The sequence below is a fragment of the Spermophilus citellus genome, assembly GCF_964194105.1.
Source record: "Spermophilus citellus genome assembly, chromosome: 14".
Classification (NCBI taxonomy): domain Eukaryota; kingdom Metazoa; phylum Chordata; class Mammalia; order Rodentia; family Sciuridae; genus Spermophilus; species Spermophilus citellus.
In genome coordinates this window covers 3,014,368-3,040,149 of record NC_138194.1, presented here as the reverse complement: position 1 = coordinate 3,040,149, position 25,782 = coordinate 3,014,368, and the positions used below count along the sequence as shown (strand labels likewise).

At 36.3% G+C, this 25,782-nt stretch overlaps 1 pseudogene across 1 annotated transcript; it reads left to right on the top strand.

Moving 5' to 3' along the window:
- The first annotated feature begins 22,563 nt into the window (after positions 1-22,563).
- On the top strand, positions 22,564-25,491 carry LOC308633200 (holocytochrome c-type synthase-like; annotated as a pseudogene). The gene is made up of 2 exons: positions 22,564-22,593; positions 24,803-25,491. The product of its transcript is annotated as a holocytochrome c-type synthase-like (transcript).
- The last annotated feature ends 291 nt before the right edge of the window (positions 25,492-25,782 follow it).

Sequence of the window (25,782 nt, the reverse complement as noted above, 5' to 3'; positions counted from 1 at the left end):
CCTCGTTGTTATTTTAAGATGTCTCTCTTTTTTATCTCTTGCTTCTTGTTGTAAATTTTATTCATCTAATATTAGTGTAAGTAAAGCAGCTATTTTCAGTACTTTTACTTTCAACCTATGCTCTTATATTTAAGTATATCTCTTGTAATTGGAATACAATTGGTCTAATAGTCCTGGCCTTCTATTTGAAATATTTAGTTCACTTAACATTAACTTATAATTACTGATAATACTGGATTTAAATATCTTCTCTTTATGTTTTTTTCTATTTGATCAACCTGTGTTATGTTGTTCTTTCTTGTTCACTTTTATATTAATCAGTCTTATTATTTTGCTTTATCTGTTACTTTTTTTAGTTATTCACTTTTTGACTCTTCTTTGACTATCCTAGAAATTGGAATTCATGTTCTTGATTATTATAACCCAAACTAAATTATTGCCTTTAATGCTTTCCAGATAATACCTAATATCTTTTTAATTCCATTTATCACCTTCTGCTTTTTATTTTTATATGCATTTAATTCTTCATAGAGTTTAAACTCAGTAAGACATATCATCAACACCATCACCATCCTCATTGTGTAAGTCAATATTCAATTATATTCATCCAAAATATTTCTTTGTTCTCTTGATTGTTAAGATTTTTTTAATGTTTAGTGTTTTCATCTTGCGACTATTTTCTTTTTCTCTGAAGAATCCCTATATTTCTTGAACTGCTGGTCTACTGACAACAATTTATCTCAGGGTCAGTTTTTGTTTTTCTGAAAAGTCTTCATTTAACTTTATTTTTAAGGCCTTTGCGGGGCACAGGTCTAGATCAGCAGTTGTCATCTTTTAGCACTCTTAGTTATGTCACATTATTGTTTTTTGTTATTTCTGTTGAGAAATTGTCAACCAATCTGTCCATCATTTGAAGGTAAAGGTTTTTTTCTGGTTGCTTTCAAGACTTTTTTTCCTTGGGATTAGGAATTGAACCCAGGGGCCCTTTACCACTAAGCCACATTCCCAGCTCTTTTTAGTTTTTATTTTGAGACACGGTCTTACTCAATTGCCCAAGCTGGTCTCAGACTTGCAATTCTGCCTCAGCCTTTCCACTTGCTGGGTTTACAGGTGTGAATGCTGGGCTGTTGTTTTGTTTTGTTTTTTAAGTTTTCTTCTGATGTTCCAGGAATATTTATACCTCTTCATATGTTTCCCTCTTGAATTTTGCAGAGCTTAATGATCTGTGTCTTTTGCCTTTCATCTTTTGGAATAGTCATTTCTATCTTCAACTATTGCTTCAATTTTGTTCTCCCCTCCTGCTCCTTCTGAGTTTCCAATTTCATGTTTTGGTCCAGACATTTGCACTTTCCTATACATATATTTCACACTTTTTCTTTGTCTTCTATTCTTTTTTTTTTTTTTACTTACTCTGTTCTTTAGTATTGATGCCTGACAACAACCTGAGTTTTTTCACAACTTGAATCTTGCAGATATCACTCATTGTTAAATCTACGTGTTGAGTTTTTAATTTCAGCTCTTGCCTTTTGAGTACTGTATTTTTCTTTCCTTTTTTTCCCCATCTTATTTAACATATTAAGGACAATTATTTCAAAATCCTTGTCTGCTAAGTCCCATCACTATATCATAAAGGTGATTTTACTCTCTTGATTTCTGATCATATGATCATTCTCTTGTCATCTTAAGTAGCTTCTTTACTGAATTCTGGACATAATACATGAAAAAAAATCATAGTGGCTCCAGGTCATATCATCTTTCTCTAGAGAAATTTTGCCTTTTCCTCTCTGGGTAGACAGAATGAAGACTGATCACATAAATAAAATCAGATGCTAGACTTTGTTCACCCAGGGTCAGGCTCTACTGTCTTCTCCAAAGCTGGAGTGTGCTTACAGGAGATTTTCCTTCTGGCAAGTTTTTACTTTTATTATTATTTTATTTCTGCTCAATCAGAAACATATATTTTCTTTTCTGAGACTTTGTTCTTAGTCTCTCACTTCCTGCAGCTTCACAACTTAGCAAATCTCCCGGGCAGAATCTACAATGTGCCAACTCTAGTGCTTCACTCACCCCTTTCCAATCAAATACTAGCCCTTCAAATCTCTAATTTTCTGTTTCCAATACTGCAAAACCACCCCAAACTCTGCTGATGTCACTCTGCTCTATCAGCCCTCTGGCCAGGAAGTTCTCAGATTTTAGGATCCAGAATTGCCAGATGTACCTAGGATAAATGTAGCTGCAGATTCTCAGCTATTCCCTTCCATAGTTGGCTTTTCTACAGAATCTTGAATTCCCTTCTTGATGGCTTCAGTAGATTCAGTGATCTACTGGATTTAAGTAGATGTTTTATGTATCTTTTATGTACAGCTTTCTCCATGTTTTTCCCCTCAGTGGTTACATTGGTCTACTCTAAGCTACTCTAACATATCCTAAAATGGAAGTTGATTTTTCACATTATGCACTGTCACTTAAGAGAACTGGGTGTGTTTCTGAGTGAGGTCAGTTAACACTATTAAATACTAAGTACTATATGGCAGACACATTATAAGTAATTCAAAAGGGGTCTAGAAGTAATTCTTCAAGGAAAGATTGTATTTTTTTTAATTTTTATAATCCAAACAAGTCCTTTTAAAAATGTTTTTGAAATTATAAATCATGTAAGATAATCTCTTTATGTTACAGGAAGCAGATGCTGCTCAATATACAGAAAACATGTTCTCTCTTTTCCACCACGTAGTACCTCCTAGGCTTAGGAACAGGGAAACATCTGACCAGTTGCAGAAAGATAAAGAAGTTGGCTGACTCATAGGGATAGTTGTATTTCTAATGACCAGTACAGAAAATGCAATATGAGACTTTGCTGTCCTTATTAAGGGGGAGCCAAAAAAATTAAAATCTGTCTATATTGCAAGACCAAATTTTCAGTGAAGCTAAGTTCCTGAATATAGATATCAAGCTAGGACTTAAGTGTAGGTATTAAAGGTTAGAATAAGCTGGTTTTAGTACACGTCAGCAGCTGGAGAAATACATGGGAAATTTCCAATTTGTCAAGAAGTTTATCTAAATATAATGGAGTACCATGACTCATAAACTCCTGTTCTTAATACCCCAAACACACAATAATATCATTTTACTCTTTTTTTTTTTTTGGTACCAGAAATAAAACCCAGATCCTTGCACAAGTTAAGCACACATTTACTGCAGCCCTCACACATTTATATTTAAAGTCAAGGTAATTAAGGCTCTGGAACAATCCTGGGCCTGTTAGCAGAAAAGAAGGAATATGAGGTTGGTGATTCATCAACCTGATATCCAGTCAGTGAGCTGAAGTCCCACTCTGACGCTCCTGTCACTCACTGCCACGTGCCTCTTCCAGTCATGGATCCTTCTTTAACATTCAGAAGCCTTTACGACTTCCTTTCCTGGATCTATCCTTCCCCAGCTCCTCTGATACTGCTCAAACTCCAGCCCATACTGACCTGTACGTGGCCCTCCATATCCACAGGTTCTTACCCACAGATTCACCCAGCCACAGACCGAAAATACTAAAAAAAAAAAAAAAAAGTTGCATCTGTACTGAACATGTGCAGGTGGTTTTTTCTTATCATTATTCTCTAAATAATAGAGTATAACAACTATTTAAAGAGCATTTACATTGTTTTAATTATTATGGGTAATTAGAGATAATTTAAAGTGAACAGGAGGATGTGCATAAGTTATAGGCAAATACCATGCCACTTTATATAAGGGACTTGAGTACATGTGGATTTTATCTGCAGGGCTTCCTGGAACCAATCCCCAGAAGATACTAAGGAACAACTACCCTTGCAATTCTAAAAAATGTGATATATATATATCTCCATGCCTTTGTTTATTTGGTGTCTTTCTCCTTGGACTATATCTTATTTTATCCTGCCCCTTTGCTCTTCTTTTCCCTATCTTTCTGTTTATGGTAATCTTACTTATTTTTAGCATCTCCCATGCTTCCTTCCCTATTAAATATTTCCAATCCCAGCCAGATTTGACCTGTTCTTCATTTAAACTGCTGTAACACTTTGCCTATTTCTCTCTCTCAAGATTTTTAGTATAATCTGCTTTGAAGAAAATTTGTTTGTGTTCTTGTATTATCCCTCTTATTAGACAGTCAGTTCTTTAAGGGATATAACTGTGACTTTTTTAAACCCACAGCGGGGCTCACCAAAAATCTTGCAAATGCTCTTCAGTTAATAAACACATATTCAATTATATAAATGATATGTGGCTCCCATAGGCAGTTTTATAACATGGATATCTATTTTCTTCGAGGCCATATCCCTTGAACTTTCACCTTTCTTTAAACACTCATTTGCAAAGAAAAAAAAAAACAAAACAAAACTTTGCAACTATAAATCTGACAAGGGGTAATATTCAGAATAAATAGGATCAAATGAATCAATAGTGAAAAATCCAAATCTGAAAAATAGACAGTAGATATAAATAGATATTTCTCAAAAGAAGACATGAAAATGACTTACAAATATATGAAAAAATCCTCACCATCACTAATAGTCAAGGCAATTCAAATTAAAACCTCAATGAAATATCTAACACTTCTTTCTAGATATTGCTATTGTCAAAAAGGCAAAAGATAGTGCTAAAGAGAATATAAAAAGGGAACACTTACATACTGGTAGTGATAATGTAAATTAGTACAGCCATTATGGAAAACAGTATGGAGGTGCCTAAAAATTAAAAATAAATACACCATATGATCCACCAATTTCACTACTAGGTATACATACCAAGGAAGCATCTTCTCTCTCTTGTTTATTGCAACACCATTCACAATAGCCAAGGAATAGAAACAATCTAAGTGTTCACCAACTGATGCATGGATAAAGAAAATATATATTTACACATGGAATACTATTCAGTCATAAAAAATATGAAATCATAGTATTTGCAACAACATGAATAGAACTGAAGGTCATTATATTAAATGAAATAAACCATCATAGAAAGACAAGTTTCACATGATCTCTCTCTTATCTAGAATCTGCATAGTAGAAAGACTATAGATAATGATAATGTACTATATATTTCCAAAAAATTAAAAAATGATATTTTTTAAGGATATAGATTTTCTGACTTAAGTATTATAAACAATGTATATGTGTATTGAAGTATCACATATATTTTCACTTAAGATAATCTCTGTTTTTTGTTTTCTTTTATCTTGATTTTTTTTAAATACACGACAGTAGTGGAATGCTTTACAATTCTTATTACACATATAGAGCACAATTTCTCATATCTTTGTATATAAAGTATGAACGTTCATGCCAATTCATGCCTTTATACATGTACTTTGTTAGTTTTTTAACATTACAATTCTTAATACACATATATACCACAATTTTTCATGGCTCTGGTTGTATATAAAGTATGTTGACACCCAATTCGTGTCTTCATACATGTACTTTGGATAATAATGTCCATCACATCGAACCATCCTTGCTGATCCCCTGCTCCCTCCCTTCCCCTTCCATTCTTCTGCCCTGTCTAGAATTCATCTTTTCCTCCCATGCTCCCCCTCCATGCCCCACTATGAGTCAGCCTCCTTATATCAGAGAAAACATTTGGCAATAATCTCTGTTTTGATTATGCAAAGTCAACATCTTAATTGTGATTAGTTTTGCCTATACTCAAGGGAAGGACCCAAAGATAATGGGAACCATTTTAGAATTCTGCCTGTTATAGCCTTCTCCCTTTTTTGTGTCTTTTTTGTATGTCTTACTGAAATGATAGCCAAAGTGTGATCCCTGAACTATCAGCATCAGCATCATCTGAAATATAAATTCTCAGGCTCCACTCCAGGTCTCTTATGTTGGAAATTCTGGAAGCCTGGCAATCTATTTTAACAAGCCCTCTGGGTGATTTAAACCACATCAAAGTTTAAGAAGCACAACCTCACTCCTTGGTCTTTTATTTAGTGCTATACCATTAGTAATTCCTCTATTTGCTAGCTTGATTAAAGACAAAAAAAAGCATTACCTTATTCTACTAGCTGTCTTAATCCTCAATTAATGAGGAACTCAGAAGGAACATAGATTTCCAAATTTCTCATGTGGGGGGCTCTCCCATATTGATAGTCACTCCCTGACAACCCCCTCTTTCACCCTCTTATCCTTGTTTTCATTTGCATTGCAAGAGGAAGTACAGTAGTAAGCTTGTGTATAATAAACTAACTGGATTAATTGGGTGATTCTTTGCCCAGCCCTTCCTAACTCTTTACCCCCTTTTAGTATCTGAACGATTGTCCTGACTCTGGGTTTACTGTCCTTTTCATTGTTATTGTTGTTAATGTTGCCATGTAAAAATAAGTGGATAATTTTCATGTAGTAATTGACATCTCCTAAAACTGATATTAATAGATTTATCTCAAACATTAGCACTGAAATTATATAAAAACTGTGGGGAGAGAGAGAGGGGTAGATAGATAGATATCTGGTTACAACTAACTAGAACTGATTCCTTTGTTATAATATAGACATTGGAGTATAAGATAACTCTATATTTCTGGCTCTCTGTGGTATAGGAAGTTAGATACAACCACTATATGTGTTTGATCCACAATGAAATATATGATATTGTTGAGTTTCTGACTAACTGAATTTCATGATGCTTTCATGAAATTTTAGCTACTTAAATTAACCTACCTCCAACCTGAAGTTTTCTGAATCAAGAAACATTTTAAAAATCAAATGTAAATTTCCTGCATTTTATTTTTAGAAAAACTTTGCAAAATTGGCTGACCAGCACGTTTCTCTAAAAAGAAATCCACTTTAACATCAACTTTCCTTTTCTCAGTATTTTACAACCAAAGTTTTCATGAGGGTAGAGCTGTCTGGATATTCTGACCTACGAGATGGTGCTTAACAAGAACTTGTTGAATACATGTACTTTTTCAATCATTTTATTAGCAAGGTCTCCCCATGGTGAAAGAGAGGGAATAAAATTGATTGAATTGCCTGAGCAATGTCCTCTATGACAAACAAGGACCATTGACTGTTTAAGTAAAAACCTATTTTTAGCAGAACATGAGCTAGATCTTAGTAATAACTCAATCATCTAGATTATATGCTAAACTAAATATACAAAAATTGGTCTAGCTTCTCCTCTCGTAACCAGGGGTTTCCTAATGCAAGTATCCATTCCACAGAACATGGATGTGTATCTAGGGGAAAGACATTTTATGCACTTTCTATGTTCATGTTTGTTTGCAATCAAACCAAATAAAAGCAGTTAATTCATGTGGTACTTTTTTGCAATAATCAGCCCCCACCAGGTTGTTGGCAGACAGGAGCTATCTGAGCCTGGTAGCCAGCTGGTGAAAAGCATTGGCAAGACAAAAGCCAAGTGAAGAGAGCAGCTAGGGACTCTGGGAATGACTCTTGTCTTGCCCTTTCTTTTCAGAGGACGAAGCTGTACGTTGGTTCCAGAACTTATGGTAAAAGAATACTCCAGACGTGAGCTATGTTAATCCCAGAATTCTTGTGACTGTAATTAGAAATGCTTTAAAAATAAATCCAATATGAAATGTGGAATAGGCAGTCAATGTCTTTACTAGCCTTATAGAAAAGCTAGTACATTTTTTCTCTTTTCAGTTTAAGGAACTACAAACTTCTAGTACCATAAACATTGGTGATATCCAAATGGCAAGTGTAGCCTCAGCAGGATCTACCTGCAATCTACAGTTTCCACAGGGATGCACAAACTTTCAAATTTCACAATGCATTAGACAAATGGAAATGAGGCTATATATATATTTGTTTTCCAGAAACATAGAACAGTTGGAAATATATGTGACACAAGTAGCATTAAAGTATAGAAGAAGGAAAGGATATTAATTTAAAGTCAAACTTGTTTGCAATTAGGAAAACATAGAACCCTCGACTTCCGAATGGCCTTTCCCCCAGTTTTTTAATTGCCCTGGTTCTGCACTATCCCACAGAAGACAGTGTCCAGCTTGGGAATCCTGTTACACATGAGGAAAGAGCTCTCAGACTCTGAAAATGACCCCTCCCCCACCAGTATTGTTCTGTTCTTTTAAATATGTATTTTCATCAATTTCCTATCTAAGGCTCAAAAGAGAAAAAAATAAAATATTTTTAAGTAGCCAGTTTCATATCAATCACTGGTAATTTTTTTTTGTATTTACTTTTTTCCACCTTTTTTATTGGTGCATTATACTTGTACATACTGATGGGATTTGTGGTTACATATTTATACATGTACATAATACACAATGTAACAATATAATTTGGCCAGTATCACTCCCCAGCACTTTCCCCTTCCTTACCCACTTCCTGCTCCTTGGTTCCTTTCCTTTACCAGTATTTTTTTTTTTAACAATTGGCTGGTTGCCTGCCTTGAGACTCTTCTTTTCCTGTGGCCTGGGTTTGTGCACGTGGATGGCCAGCAAAGTCTCTTGAGTCCATCTTCCTCCCCTTTCCTACAGAATTAATGAACTTCTCCATGATTCCCTGGTTTTCATTGAACTTTTTGGTTTTTCTTTAGCTTTGCCCTCTTTCCTTTTCACCCTCTTTGTGAATATCTCATCTTTAATATTCCTGCTTAGTTCTTTTGCTTTTGGGAATGAGAACATTAGGTGGTTTTTAAAAATATCTTTATTAATTTTACTTATTCATTTTTTATGTGGTGCTGAGGATCGAACCCAGTACCTCACAAGTGCTAGGCAAGCACTCTAACCCTGAGCTATAACCCCAGCCCCAGGTGGTTTGTTTTTGAAGAGCAAATTCTACTCTTTAAACCTTAAGATTGGAATCACTTAATGTGGTTCTAAAACCAGTTTCTTAAACTTAGAAGTACCTCTGATGAAGTTACCTACTCAAGATGAGCCTTTTAAAAAATGTGATTTTTAAAATTTTTATTACATAAAGTATTACATAAATCTATTCATACATTTGGAAATTAAAAAAACCTAAGTCTTATTGTTAAAATGATACCCTGCCTATCCCTTTTCACCCCTAAAACTGACTACCCAGAGGCAAGTTCAACTGTTTTAGCTGTCTCACCATATTTTAAATAATATTTAAAATACTGTTTCTTGGTTTATGAATTTTAACAATTTCAACTTGGTATTAGGGTGGGTTAGGCTGTTGGTGTCTTTATTCCCCATTCCTATTTGCCCGATAATTAGTTCTTAACATTTGGCTAAATTTGAAGTCATTGCAATTTGGACTTTATACAGCTTTCATTGCTCATTCAGATAGTATACTTCATTTCCTTTTTTGGCACAATTTTTCTTTCCTCCTAGAATTAATAACTGTCTTCTTTATAGTTATATTCTCTCTCACTGAATTTTTTTCTGAATGCTGGAACGTATCTGTCATACAACTAAAAGTAATAAAAGCTAAGTACAGCAAATCAACCCGTTCCATTTTCCTTGTCTTTGGAGAGTTCTCTCCCACAGCAATCCTCTTGCTCAACTCTAGACTTGCTATCCAGGGATACTGAACAGCTGTCATTCTGGAACGTTCTTTCACTGTATCCTGAGAATTTCCTTTGTCTCCTACAGCTTCAGTTTCCTGTATCTTGAGACTTCCTTTTTCTTTAAAAACTTCCTCTTTTTAGTGAAGCACCTTCTCTAGTAGTTTCCTGAGAAACAGTATTCAGAGGAGGTGATTTTTTGAGCCTTTGAATATGATAGAATATTAAAATGAATTGATAACATGTCTGGGTTTGATATTTTACATTCAAAATGACTTAGTTTTAACATTTCAAAGATGCTTGTCTGTTGCCTTGTAGTTTCCTGTATTGCTTTTGGGAAGTTTGATGCTTTTGTCATGTGTGTGTGTATGTGTGTGTGTGTGTGTGTGTGTGTGTGTGTGTGTGTTAGCAGTTTTTCTTTGCTAGTCTGTTCCCTTTGGGAAGTTTTCAGGATGTTCCATTCTTTTTGGTGTTCCTAAACTTCACTGTTGATGTGTCCTGGCACGAGTTTTTCCTTGTTCATTGTAGTAGCCTCTTTCTATCTGGAAACATATCCTTGAATTTTAGCATTTGAAAAAATACATTTATTTATTCTTTCCTCTGTCCATTTTCTCTCTTTTCTCTAGGCCTTGAAAATAATTTCAGCTTCTTTTCATATCTTTATAGAGCTGTTTAGATCAGAAGGCTCATTTAAGGTGAATAGTTTTCTTGATTACTTATCTTTATGGAGAGAGAAGCCTGGAGGAAGAAACCAACTCAAACAATGAATCATCTTACCTCTACTCAGTGTTTTCCTATATAAATCTTGCTCTTATAATGTTTGTAAGTGAGGAAATTCCTGTTGGTTTTACTTCCTTTTTATAGCTGTTAATAGTTTTAAATTGCAACAATATTAATGAAATTGGTTATTAATAACAGCTCCTAGTACAGCTGTCACTGTGGGTCAAGATCTTTATTGTAAAATCAGGATCACGATAGAAGTTGTCTCTTAGTATTATTTTGAATATTAAATAAGCGTAGCACAAAGCATTGGGAGCAAATAATATCATGATATACACTAGATAGTATTTATGTGATATATATACTGCATATAATCAGTGTTGAATAAATCATAGTTATTTTTATTACTATTTATGATCTCATATTAGTCCCATTTTGTGGGACTAGTATTGTCCTCATTTTAGAGATGAGGAAATTGAGGCCCAAAGAGACTAAATTTATCTGTAAGGTGATACAGCTAGCAAATAGGTAGCAGAGCTGGAATGGCTTTTCTAACTGAAGAACATGCTCTTTCTACCACTAGTGAGGGTGGTTCTGTCTTTCTTGCCATGCCATTTTTCCCCCAAAGGACAATAGTGTGTATAGTCAACACAGGATTGCCTCAATATAGGACATCATGGACTTACTTGAAGGAAAAAAAAAAGCACATAGAAAATACGCTGCCCTGAGTAAGTTGAATACTTGCTGTATGGAAACAGAGACTGGAACAATATATTTTCAACCTATGTTAATTCATGGCTTCATGGAAAGATCAGAGTTTGGCTAAATGAAAGCTGTGGTGGCTTTCAGTCAGTGGTATGGGGAAAGCATTGCTAATTGACATATGCGGCATGTGTTGAAACAAGCAAGACATGTTGTCTTTGCCAGAAAAAGTAAACAGATTGGCTATCTGTGTGCTTTAGGACATTTTCCCAAGAGAAACAGTTTTGTATGTGATTATACAGGCAGGAAATACATTTTGCCTATCAGCCACACAAAGTTCTGTCACTTGCAGCTCTCTTGAAATGTCCTCACATGGTGACCAAGAGCTGTAAGTGCCAAATACCTTCCAGTTCCTCAGACCTCACCTTGAAAGAACCAGCTTCTTCTCCTGCTGAGGAGTGTGAATGCTGGACAGAGCTGATATAATAGGTTTCACCTCTGATTTTGGAACTGCAATATGCTCTTTTTTTTTTGACAATCTTGGACACACTTTGGATAGGTCCAATACAGACAACATTTAAACTAGAAATAATAACACAGATTAGTTTGAATAGAAAGCTAATTGGTATTTTTTTTTTACCATTTTAAATCTTTTAAATTTTTTTGATAAATGGACAAAAGAAGAAGCATCGAGGAAGTTGGTGGACTGTGTTAGTCTCCTGGCCCTGAGCATATGTCATGGAAAGGAAGACACCCCGGACAAACATTTTAAGATTTTGAGAGTATGGAAATAGAATGAAGCAAAAATACACCACAAAAACTTAAAATACTGGCCATCTCTTTCTTCTTTCATCTTTTTCTTCTATCTCATCCCTTTGTCTTTGAAAATATAGTTCCTCAGGACTACTTTTGTGTTTTTGAGACCAGTATACAGCTGAGTCAGGAAACCACAGAATCAAACAACCAACAAAAAAAGTTCTATCACTTCCCATGGTGTATTCTAACTCTTCTTGTCCCTTAGGATTTACATTAATGCAAATATACTGTTCAGATCAGTCAGATTAAGTGATTGAGTCAGATCCAGAGGGAAGAGAAGGTGATAACTCAGATTGGGTGCCTACAATGAATCTCACACACCTAGGCCCTTTCCAGATGCTTTCCTTTAATTCTTCAAACTCAGTGACAGATTCATTTTTGTTCTCATTTTATTGGTGAGGAAAACAAGTCATTTAAGACTTGCCAAAGGCTACGTAGCATAGGGGACAAGCTAGAATAAAACTTACTCTTGAGGTGACTTTTGCATCTATACTGTTTTTACTATACCATACCATACACACAAGGAAAGACGCACATGTATGCCCCTGATGCAGACTGGCTGGCTTCAGAGAGGTAGTATAAAGTCATGAGAAAGAAATAGACACAGACCCAATTCAGACTCTGGTTCTGTTAGTTACTACGTGTGGGGCGGTGGACCAATAATTGAACTTAACCTCTGTTTCTAAGTTTCTTCCATTGTCAGATGGGAGCAAATCATAGCTCACCTCAGAACCTTATTGCAAGTTATAAGTGAGTTTTACATGAAAAATATTTTAAATAATGCCTGCACAGGGAGGTAGTCAATGAACAAAAGTAATTTCTAAAATTTGCACATAGGGAGAGAGGTACTAAAAGATGACTTAGGGAGAGTAGATATTGGAACACTGGTGTGAGACAGTCTCATTTTTTTAGTCATTTCATTTTAAATATGATTGGTTGCCATGTATATTTATTAAAGAGAAATGACATAGATTTCAAAAAACTTGAAAACTTGAAATGTGGGCAGCATTGTTGGTGGTAAGTCCATTGCAGGCCTCAATAAGACACCGCCACTATAGTGGAAGTTGTGGGGGGGGAAAGGACTCCATAAATGCCACATATATAAGGACCGACTGTAGTGGCAGTGTAGGAATTTAGGCTTCTAACTGGAAGAAAAATTTTAATAATTGAACTAATTAATTAATTAATTTGCCAACACACCTAGGTGAATAATTCTAAAGCCATTCAATGGCTGTAATCTTTACGCACCATCTTTTTCATGGAGCTGGAGATTTCTCTCCATCCACTGCCTTGCTAGCCTGTGTGAGGGACAGTAAAGAGGAAAGGAAGTAGGAGATTTGGGGAAAGAAAGACAAGAGCTTAAAAGTCCAGAACAAGCTTTCTCAGATGGCCTGAGCCAGGAAGCAAAGAATTCACCTCCCCACTGGGGCCCTGTTGTGCTTGCATGAATGTAGAGCAAGACCACGCTGCAATTGGGACCTGATTAGGAACACTGTGTCTCACGCAGATGTGGACTTGGGGTCATGGGACTTGGATTCCTAGCTTAGCTCCTGGCTTTATGATAGCCAGGCATGGCATGTGAACTATCTGAGCTTCCAAACATCAGGGCAGTAACAACCATAGTTGCTTTCACTCTTCACATCTTATTACTCTGTTCTAGGACTCTTTTGCTCCTTGGGCCTGGAATTAATCTGGTGCATCCAAGAAAGCATCTTGTTCTACAAAGATATACAGGCGACATCCTGAGAGCCAGCAGCCACCCATCATTGCTCTTAATCTCTTTTGTCAGTTCCAGGTGGCGTGTTCTCCCCCCCAGGACAATCTGTCCCTCGCAGCCAGTTCAAGAGCGGCACTGCCTTGGAAGACATGGGGGATGGATGTTTTCACCTTGACCTTATTGCTCCCTTTCTGGCATGTCTCCATTCCTATCCCTTCCAACTGTGACTCCTCTTACTCTTCCTCATCCAAGAGGCAAGTAGAATCAAAGGCAAATAGAGGAAGACCCTCCAGCAATTCCTTTTCACTGTGATTTATTACATTACACAATAGTTTTCCAAGTCCCTGTGACCCCAGGTCAGGAAAACTGGCTGAATTCCTAACAGAAAAATAAAATATGAAGAAAAATGCAATCCCTAAGGTAGGCAGGGGGGATAAAAAGAACTTTCCATTTTCAATTATTAAATGTCAAACAGTCATTCTAGTTTTTATTGTAGAGCAAATAATTGTTATTTGTTGAAATTCTGCTTCAGATAACAGTCATGCTAAGTCTTTTTTGAAGAAATTATTTGGGAAATGTATTTAACTTACTCTACTTAAAATTCACACTAGGACAACAATTTTAAGTACAATGAAATGCCATTTTAATAATTCCATGTAATCCTGTAGTGATGGATAGCTACTTTAGATTTACATGCCAGTTATGTAAATGGTCATAAGTGATTTTTCATTATCCTAAATGGTGAGTAGTTGAAGATATTGATGTAAGTGCAATGCAGGCATAACATTTACAGTTTATTAAACTAAAAGGATGCTAATCAATTAATATATTTAAACAACGCCCATGGGAAAAATAAATTGATTTGCTAAGATAAAAAATATATATTTTAGTGTTAAAAATAAGTCCATTAGGGGTGAGAACATACAAGTATAACTTCAGATGATTAGTTTGACCTTAAGAAATAACTCTTTTTTTAGGAGTTCCCAGTGGGTAGACTGGCAATTGCTTATCTCCCCTGCATAAACAAGACCAAGATGCTTCCTCATAGTGCAAGTCCTCGTGTTAGTCAGATCTCCATCACCGTAATAAAATACCTAAAGGAAAAAGACTTATTTTGGCACTTTGCTTTAGTCCTGTGACAAAGCAGCACACCATGGCAGGAGCACATGTCAGAGCAAATCACTCACCTCATGAGCTGGGAACCAAGTGAGAGGAAGAAGAAGAAACCTGGGTCCCACAGTCCCCTTCCAGGTCATGCTCTCAGTGACCAAAGGGACTCCTACTAGATTCCACATCTCAAAGGTTCCTCCCTGGAGCATCACTTGGGGACCAAGCCTTCAACACATGGACCTTTGGGGGACATTTAAGATAAAAATTATAGCAGCAGTAAAAGTCAAAGTTCACATATCGACATCTAGACTCTATACTATATTTATTTGTAGTTTCTGTACTTTTAAATATGATTTCTATTGGTTAACTTACATGAAACATATATTTCCAGTTAATTTCTATAGCTATGTTTTAGCTTATTTGGAAGTTAATAACTTTTCTTGGAAAGAAAGAAGTATACATTTGGATACCATTTGTTTAAATGGTTCATCCACAATTCATCTTTAATTGCATTATTTTATGATTCTATAATAAGAAAACTAAAAATAAGTAAAGCATTATGTATTTGTTTTTATAAACCACCTTTAAAAATCATTCTTTTTTGTGCTTTTTATATTATCAACTTAATTTTAGACACATTATAATGTGTCTACATCAAACTGGTAAAACATATTTAATTTGATGCCACTTAAAAAATAAAAATTATATGGGATTTTAAGTTTTAAAATATTTCTCTCAGAGCTGGGCGCACTCATGTATATTTGTAGTCCCAGATGGTTGGGAGGTTAAAGCAGAAGAATTATTTGAGCCCTGGAATTCAAGGCTAGCCTGGGCAATATGTCTTTAAAACAGAATAAAAATTAATAAAAAATATTTATCTCAAGAATAACATTATACATATATGAAATTCATTTATTCAATATTGATTTAATAAACAGCCACTGAAAACTTATTCAATATAAACCACTGGGCTAAGTCATAGTGGGTTTACATAAACAAATAAAACATAGCCCCTGCTTTATGTATAACATATTTGTTATGTTAATTACTTTGCAGTTATAACAGAGATGCAAAATGCAGTTGCTTAAATCAGACAGACGTGTATCTAGTTCCTCTATAACAATCCCTAAGTGAGTGTGTCTAAGTTGGTGGGAGTCTACTTCCACCCCAAACTACAGAAATTGGTTTTAAGTGAAGACTACTGTACTCATATTTCAATGGGCAGAATGGGTCAAATTATCACATTTCAAGAGACACTTGTAATTTTAGTCTTCTTGTGTGCCAGAGTAAGAGCGAAATGGTTAGTGAATATATAGCATTGTAAATGGTTAGTGAATATTGTGCCCACAATTCAAAAATTATTGAAAACTAAAAATAAAACATTTGTCTTTAGGCTCTAGATGGAAACTATTAAGAATTAAATTCATTTGTTTTCTAATTTCTTTATTATTTTAAAATTTTTATCATATATGGATCATATTATAATTTATATCCTTATTTTTTACTAAATAGTACTATATATTTTTTCTGTCATTAAAAAATTCAGCTCCTATCTCTGCAGCATATCAAGTTGGGCAAATTTGGGGGTGTTTCTAGTCCTTAGATTTGTTTGTTTTTAATTATAAAATGACCATGCAAATGATATCTACAAAACAGAGCCATTTTGAAGACTGGTGATTATTCACCACATTGCATAGTGTAGGGCCTAACACAGTAGGCACTGACTGATTTAATCACTAGAGCTTTATAATGTTTGCTGTGGTTTGGACCTGGAATGTCCTCCCAGAAGCTCATGTGTTAAGATTTGTCCCCAGTGCAGCAATGTTCCTAGGTGGGACTTTTGTAATTGGATCATGAAGGCTTTGACCACATCAGTGGATTAATCCATTGATACTTGGATGGACAACTGGGAGGTGATGGAAGCTGTAGATGAATGGGGCATGGCTGGAGGATGTGGACCACCGGTGGTGTGGCCTTGGGGACTCTACCTTCCTATGGCCCCTACCTGCCTGCTGATTCTTGGCTCCCGTAAGCTGAGCAGCTTTCCTCCACCATTCCATCACACCTTCTGCCATGCTCTTCTGCCACATCTCAGGCCCAAAGCAATGGAGCCAGCTGACCCTGGACTGAAACCTCAGGCCATGAGCCTGAACTATCTTTCCTCCTCCAAGTTGTTTGTGTCAGGTATTTTGGTCACAGTGACAAAAAGCTGACTAATTCAATGCCTTAATATTTTACCTAGTCATTTGTCAGTATTCCTTTTTGTTTTAAAAAACTTTATTTTTAGAGAAGTTTCAGTTTCACAGAAAAATGGAGAGGTGCAGAGATTTTCCACATCCTCCTACCCTCACCTATGCACAGCCTCCCCCATTATCAACATCTTCCACCAGAGTGATACATTTGTAACCATTGATGAAATCACAAGGACCCACATTATCAAACTTTCTTGTGATAATAAAATTAAACACTGTTTGGAGAAGAAGGCTATTCTCCCAGGTGAAGTAGAGTGTAAATTATTCTTGTGAAAATGTGTCTTAGCCTGGCTTCTCCAGAAAGCAGAGGCAAGACAAAAGATTTAAGCTCATCAGGGTATACACCCGAAGCAGTGGGCACAGTCAGAGGCAAGATCACACACAGCAGGGAGCAGAGACAGCCAGTCTAGGCAGGTATTACCTAGTTGGCTGCTGCTTTATGCTTTATGCAGCTTATACATCTGTTCTACAAGACTGTTCTCTGAGAATGTGTATGAACAGCATCATAAGGAGTCAATCCCGATGGTGGAAGTGGAGGGATTTTACCCACTGGCCTTCATGGGGTAAAGTTTCATCCCACTGGGGTGCCACTCCACATGACTCAGTGCCTAATGTGTCTGTCCCATGGTGTGTCATTCCTGGGTATCAGGCAGAGCTCTAGACAGATTCCAGGCAGAGCCAGTGCAGGACAGTCTGCAGAGCTGGAACTGGAGCCAGACAGGTGAAACTGAGAGCCTCTCACCTGCTTGGAATAAGTTCACATCTTTACATTATGCAGTTTTACATTGTGGAACATAGTGATAACATGTGCAGAGGGAGTTATCCCATTTACTCCTAAAAACATGCTGTTTACATTCTCTTTGGTTTGCTTCCCTTAGGAATAAATTAGAAAAAAAATGTGTATTATGAAGAAGGGAGGGCAAGAACCATCAACTTAATGAAGAAATACCGTCTCCCAATGTTACCACCAGTCTTTGTGAGGTAGCTTAACCCAGTTAAAGGGAAAATGCAGATGATTTGATACCATTTTTTAAGACAAAAGATTTGCTGCTGTCTTTAAAGGAGAGAGCTCATTCATTCCTCGGCAAAGACACTTGGGGATTAGAGGGTTAGTCACCCTCCTTTGGCTGATTTAAACCAAAAGTCCCTTCTGATCAGCCTCAAGGCAGCTTCTATTCTTCTTGATGCTTATTAAGATCCCTTAGAATTCCTTCCTTAGAGTTCTTATTCAAAAAATAGATTGAGAATGGACTCTTCCGAACTACACCATTTTCCTCCCCACTCCCTAAAATTTATAGGCACTGCTTTAAGCAATTCCAGTGAAACATAGAAAACTAATTTGCCCCATATTTTGACATGCTCTGATTCCGAAAGTTATTTATAAATGGTCATTTTGCACTGAAGAGGATGGTCTCTATGGGCTTAGTTTTCCTTTCCTGCTCAAAGGGCTTTTATTGGGAACCAAGTTTCTGGCCTGTGATGCTGAGCTGTACACAGGGGTTCTAATATGTGTAACCCAAGATTCCAGTTATTTGTCATGAAGATTATTCTGGGACACACTGAGCTTCAGGTTGGTCCTTGTCTAACTAACAGAGTTGCTATGTGCCCTTTGGAGGTACCATACCTTTGGAGGTATCTTACTCTGATCTTCTACCTAGATATACTCCTATTGTTATATGATATCAAATTTCTCCATGAATTGCCATTGCAATTGGCTATTCATTTGTGTGCACCAACAATATTATTTGCTGTACTCAGTCTGTTTTATAGTATTTAGTGACCTTCATCAGGAGTTCAGCATTCTTGGCAGGCATTTCTCTACTTGGCCACAGAAGAACCCTGATTTTTCTGGATTCTTCCAAGAGATGAGAATGCAACAGCAGCAGCTGGGCATATGAAAATAACTGGGAACAAAATAGACACAGATTCAGAAAAAAATACTGTAAAAGTCTTCCTGTAAAAGCAGTTTTCTTTTGACCCTGAACATTCTGTAGAATTCAGTGATAAGTTGGCTACCACATGGCTATTTTGAACAGGCAGAAAAATCAGAGGTAGGTGGACGTGTGATTTCAGATTTTAAACACGGATGATAGAATTCTCTCTGTTTTACCCTCAGATCCAAGCAGGTAATTGATACTATAGTTTAAAATATATGGATATATCAAGAAAAGAATAGTCATCTAACTTAGCTCCTTCATGATGAACCACAAATAAAACTTTAGGACTTCTTGCTCAAAAAAAAAAAAATGAACCTAGTGGGTGGATGATGTCAGCATCTAAATTTCTGTTAATAATTTCAGAGTGTACTTTTTTCATATTTTTTTAACAATAAGTTTCACAATTGGAAGACCAAAGCTCACTGGGATACACGAAGTCTTTGAGTAAGCATTCCAAAAAAATGAACGTCTCCTTCTGGCATGGATTGTTCTCTCTTCAGCATTCCTAGTTGACACAGCCACAATTCTTCAGTTATATGTTCTCTTACCCGTGAGACTCCTGGGAAGTCCCATCCAAAACATTCATGTTGCTACATTACCATAAAAGTCTACCCTGTGAGTACAATTTCAAAAGAAAAACAAACGGGCTTCATTTAAACAAATAGCAGCTCTCCCCATCTGAGTTGAAGAAAATGCACATACACTCTGCTTGCTGGAGTGTGAGTCTTATGGAAAGGATGTTGACTTCCAAAGTGAAGAGAGCCTCACCACAGTATACAGAGACTCCCATGGTCTTTCTTGCTTTTTGATTTTATTTTTTACCTTGATATTTTAATGCATTTTTTTTTAAATCTCAACTCTGAAGCTGTTTTTGAGATCAGGGAGAAATATTTAAACATTTATGCCTTCAGTTCATGATTCAGAGATTTATTTATAAGACCGTTGATTTTGGGACACCCAACTCTTGCAATTAAGGTGCTTAAGTGAGTCATGTTTGTGGGAGGTAATTACTACCAGAAAGTACAACTAACTTGTAAGCTTCTCTTTAAAATGTCCACTTGCAATCTACAATTACTTCAAATAACAGGCTACCAGGACCGTGCTGTGTTTTACGGCTGTATATATTTATTATGAGTGCAATAGCCAATACCCAAACATACTTTTGTCACAGAGGGGTTTTTGTAGGAGAATTGAGTCCCTTTATTAGTATCAGTATAGATTTCTGTAGATGTAGGATTGACAAGGTATAATCTCAAGGCATCCCTTCTATTATAGGGAACAAAGCCCTGGGAACAGCTGGCTCAAAAGAATAATAATGGATTCTGGCTGGTGGAAAAATATTTGTGTATCATTAAAGATCAGATTCAATCACTGAAATTATAGCAAACAGTTACCTCTTTAACACCTCAGTGTGTCTCCCAGGCTAACCTTATATCCTCCTGGGAGGGTCCTTGATTCTCCACTTAGCAATGAATGAAACCCACACCCATCAGACCAGTCTGTAGAGGAGCAGGTAGCCTTTTATGGGTCAAAACACCAGAGTCTCTGAGAATGTTCTGAAGTTCAAATAATCCATGACTCCTTCTATACCAATCAGTGCCTTAAATTCCACAAATAAGATGTCTATAGAGATGGTGTTGTAGAAAGGAGAAAGACAAGGAGGGAATTTGATGCTTGGTGTCACTGAAAATAAGGCACTGCCATTTTCAGGGACTGGTGAAAGCACCAGAAAGGTAAAGCTGGAATTTCTAATGACAACTCTGGCCACTTGATGGTTTTAACCTGTCTTTGACTTACCATTTCTTAACACAACCACGAAGTGATACTGAGGTCTTCCACTCATCTCTAAGGTTCTGATACCTGTGGAACCAAACACACCCCCTTCTTTGTTACTATTGAGACTTAGCCAATTGCATCATCATGCCTCTTAGGCTGCTGTGTTCCATCTGTCTTCTTGGACCTGCCACATTCATTCAGTCACTAATTTTACTCATCGCTTATTCAGTAAGTGTTTACCAAGTGTCTTCAGTGTGTCAGTTGTTGTACTAGGTGCTGGAACTCATCTGTGAACAAACCCCAGAGGATAATACTGCAACTTCAGGAATATATGGTAAATGCACTTATGTAGTAAGTATGTGCTGTAGCATGAAATTCATCTGGAAAAATAAGAGACCCTAAATAGCTAAAGCAATCCTTAGCAGGAAGAGTGAAGCAGGTGGCATCACTATACCAGACCTTAAACCATACTACAGAGCACTAGTAACAAAAACAGCATGGTACAAGCACCAAAACATACTGGTAGACCAATGGTACAGAATAGGGGACACAGAGACTAACCCACAAAATTCAATTATCTTATATTAGACAAAGTTGCCAAAAACATGTACTGGAGAAAAGACAGCATCTTCAACAAATAGTACTGGAAAAACTGGAAATATATATGTAACAAAATGAAATTAAATCCCTATCTCTCACCATGCACAAAACTTAACTCAAAATGGATCAAGGACCTGGGAATTAAACCAGAGACTCTGTGTCTAATAGAAGAAAAAGTAAGCCCTAATCTTCATCATGTGGGATTAGGCTCCAACTTCCTTAATAAGACTCCTATAATGAAAGAATTAAAACCAAGAATCAATAAATGGGATGGAATCAAACTAAAAAGTTTCTTCTCAGCAAAAGAAACAATCTGTGAGGTGAACAGAGAGCCTACATCCTGGGAGCAAATTTTTACCCCTCACACATCAGATAGAACACTAATCTCTAAAGTATATAAAGAATTCAAAAAACTAAGTACCAAAAAACAAATAACCAAATCAACAAATGGGCCAAGGACCTCAACAGACACTTCTCAGAAAAGGATATACAATCAATCAACAAATATATGAAAATATTCAACATCTCTAGCAATCAATGAAACGCAAATCAAAATTACTCTAAGATATCATCTCACTCCAGTTAGAATGGAAGCTATTATGAAGACAAACAACAATAAGTGTTGGCGAGGATGTGAGGGAAAAGGTACATTCATACATTGCTGGTGGGACTGCAAATTGGTGTAGGCAATATGGAAAGCACTATGGAGATTTCTTGGAAATTTGGGAATGGAACCACCATTTGACCCAGCTATCCCTCTCCTCAGACTACATCCAAAGGACTTAAAACAGCATACTACAGGGACACAGCCACATCAATGTTTATAACAGCACAATTCACAATAGCTAAACTGTGGAGCCAACCTAGATGCCCTTCAGTGGATGAATGGATAAAAACATGTGGCGTATATACACAATGGAATTTTACTCAGCAATAAAAGAGAATAAAATCATGGCATTTGCAGGTAAATGGATGGCGTTGGAGAAGATAATGCTAAGTGAAGTTAGCCAATCCCCAAAACCAAAAGCCAAATGCTTTCTCTGATATAAGGAGGCTTACTCATAATGGGGTAGGGAGGGGGAGCATGGGAGAAATAGACAAATTCTAGATTGGGAAGAGGGGTAGGAGGGAAAGGAGGGGGCAGGGGATTAGCAAGGATGGTGGAATGTGATGGACATCATTATCCAAAGTACGTGTATGAAGACACAAATTGGGTGTCAACATACTTTATATACAAACAAAGATATGAAAAATTGTGGTATATATGTGTAATAAGAATTGTGATGCATTCCGCTGTCATGTATTTAAAAAAAAATAAAATCAATTTAAAAAAAGAATGTGCTGTGGAAACACAACAGAAAGGCACTATACCTGACCTTGGGGAGGAGCAAACACTTCCAAGTAGTGCCTGTGGTTAAGCAAAGCTCTAAAGGAAAAGTAGAAGATGATTAAGAGACCTAAGAGGGAAGAGACGGTAAGGAGACAGGACAAAATACTCTGTGCAGAAGAAAAAGAATGGGCCAAAGTCTGCGAGAATCATGAAGATTTAGTTCAGAGAAATATGATTATTTCATAAATGGAGCAATAACACAGTAATAATACAATGATGGTGGAAGAGGAAGACAGGTGGAGACCAGAGCATGAAAGACCTTATCTGCCATGCTAAGTAGTAGTCTGAATGGAATTGGCACCTGTTGAAGGATGTACCCTACATATCATGTTTCTATTAGAGCAACCACCTACAGGTGCTTCATATACTTTATCTAAGCATCTAAGCTTAATCCTGAACCAGTTGGTATGCCCCCAATCATTTGGCCAGCTTTACTCTCGAATCTTTCCACAATTAACCTGAGCTGTGTCTAGAACAAGAGCAGGTTGCATCCTCTGTTTGTACCATTGCCCAATTTGTTTTGCCTTGGTTTGAGATGTATACTGCTCCTCAATATCTGTGGTCCATCTGGGCCCCCCATATACTGCTGACTCTCCTATCTTATATAATTTTCATGGAAATATCTATTTTTCTCTATTTTAAGTCAAACTAAGGTTTGACTTAAAATATATATGAACTCCATCATTAACTCAACAAATACTTAAGAAACTATATACTAGGAAATATTCCAAGCAATATAGTAATGACCCAAAAGTCTCTACCTTTATGGAAGGGCATTTTAGAGGAAGAATACAAAAAAATAAACAATATACCACATGATTGTTATGTAGAAAATTGCTATAATGATTATTATGTAGAAAACTTAAGGGGCTCTCTGGAGAGTGTCATTTTATGTAGGATATACATACTCATACAGACACACATATATACACAAATACATATATGCATGCATATACATGCATACATTTATACATATATGCATGTATATACATACATGTATAAACATACACAAAAATATAGGTACAGACTGTACAAGTTCTTTTTACTCTGAGTATGTATCAATAAGTTCTTTAATGACTTCAGAATTCAAAAATTAGAGAATTCATATAAATAGTTTGAAATCATACTTAAGTAATGTCACAAGTTTCAGGACTCAGAAATTTTTCTGATTTTTAGTTTATCAAATTCAATGTGTAATTTTATTTTTAGCCTTACTGTGTGATAAATGTGATTTTGTAATAATCTAACTTATAGTCTGATTGCTCCTGGTTTAAAATACTGTGATTCAGTATATACCTAAATTAACATTTTGCTTTAAAAAAAGAATAAATGCTTTCCTATTTGTATTTTATCTTAGTTACTCATTTGGAATAGGAAGGACATTATTGTCATAATCTTGTGTGCATAGTAAGTATTTTGACATAAATTAATAGAAGTTCTATATTACATGCTGAATAAGAGATTTAAAAAGGGAATGGGGGAGCACTGTTTAAATATATTGCAGTTGAGATTTTCCAGAATTGTAAGATGGTATGAATCCTCATATTAAAATTACAGTAGTAAAATGCAGAATGACTAAGTTTATAACATAGCGAAACTGAATATAAGAAACAAACAGAAAAATCTTAAAATCTATCAGAGACAAAATAAATATTCTATGCAAAGGGGCCCTCAATAGATTGTCCTCAGACTTGTCATTATTTCAATAGATGGAAGAGGACAGTAATGTGCTCAAGAACTCAGAGAAATTAACTTCAATTTAAAATTCGATACCCATCAAAACTACAAAACAAAGACATTTTCATAATTACACAGACTTAAATGATTAGCCAATCACAGGTTCTCACTGGAGAATTATTTTAAAATAGGAGGAAGCTAGAGAGAAAGTATGGAATCTAAGATTACAGTGAACATAGATATCAATAGAAATAAAAGTCTATTAACTACTGTTATATAATTTTTGGTGTAATATTACCTTTAATCTGAATGATCAAATTGATAAAAACTATAACTCTAAATAACAATTTGAAATGCTTAACAGGAAGAGGTTAAAATGCTGAACAATTTTAAATTTTGCTTAAAAATTTATAGGTAGGAATTTATGTTAATATTTAATTGTGATCGCCAAAAAAAAAAAAAATAACATCTAGGAGACAGCGGTGATGCAGTGAGAGGAAGGCAGGACCGCCACAGGTCTCTGTCCACTGGCTTGGGTTAGAGGCTTAGGAGCGGGGCCAGCAGCCTGAATTAGCCAATGGGGAGGAATCAGCTGGAAATTTAAAATTTTTTTGAGGCAAAATTGATTTCTATCTTGGGTTTGTCACCCTCTACTCCTATTGTTCCTGTTCAGATCTCAAATAATTCAGATCTTCAGACAGCATCCTCAAATTCAGGATGGCTGATACATGAAGGGAAAATGAAAGGCTGTAGGAAGAGCACAGAACCCTCTGGTCCAGGCTCTGAGAGCAAAACATACTCTGCCTGCCCTCCAAGATCCTGCATATGAGTAAGTACAGTGTGTCCCATTGCCAGCTCTGCTGCTAAGAATAAGGAGAACATGAATCCTTCAAATCTGATGCCACCACCTAACCAAACACCGGCTCCAGATCAGCCCTTTGCATTGTCTACCGCCAGAGAGGAGTCATCCACTCCACGAGCAGATTTAGAGAAAACACGGGTTTATCCTTCCTAACTGATGCTCTGGAATGAAAAGTTTAGGAAAGGGTGGAAGTGGAAGGATGAGGATACTAATCAGAAAACTATGTGTAATACCATCAGAATTCACAGTCAGAACAATGCACAGGCGTGGAGAGAGATTTTGAAGTATCCTTGTGGTCCATTGTTATCTGATTTGAAGGGAAAGCAAAAGACTATTCACCAAAGGCAAGAATTCGTTCCTGGGTGGAGTATGAGTTGCCTTTCGACAGACATGATTGGATCATCAACGTTTTTGGCATACAAGTTACATATGGTATTGAGTAGTACCAGGGGGGCAAAGTCATTAAGGACTACCCGTTCACTGTCCTGGATGGCCACCCCACCTTGGATTTGCTTTCAGAAGTATAGGACAGAATGAAGGTTCACTGGGCATCATAAGCACTGTTTTGTTTGTTATGCAAAGTATAAACTATTTTGTTTCTGAGAGATACATTAAACCATTTTCCCAAAACTGAATTTCACTCATGATGTTATGGGAACTTCAAGTGGATAATCACGCTTCGTCCTTTACTTAGTCAAGGAGCCATGCTCTGTTCAGTTTTGAGGTGCATTTTG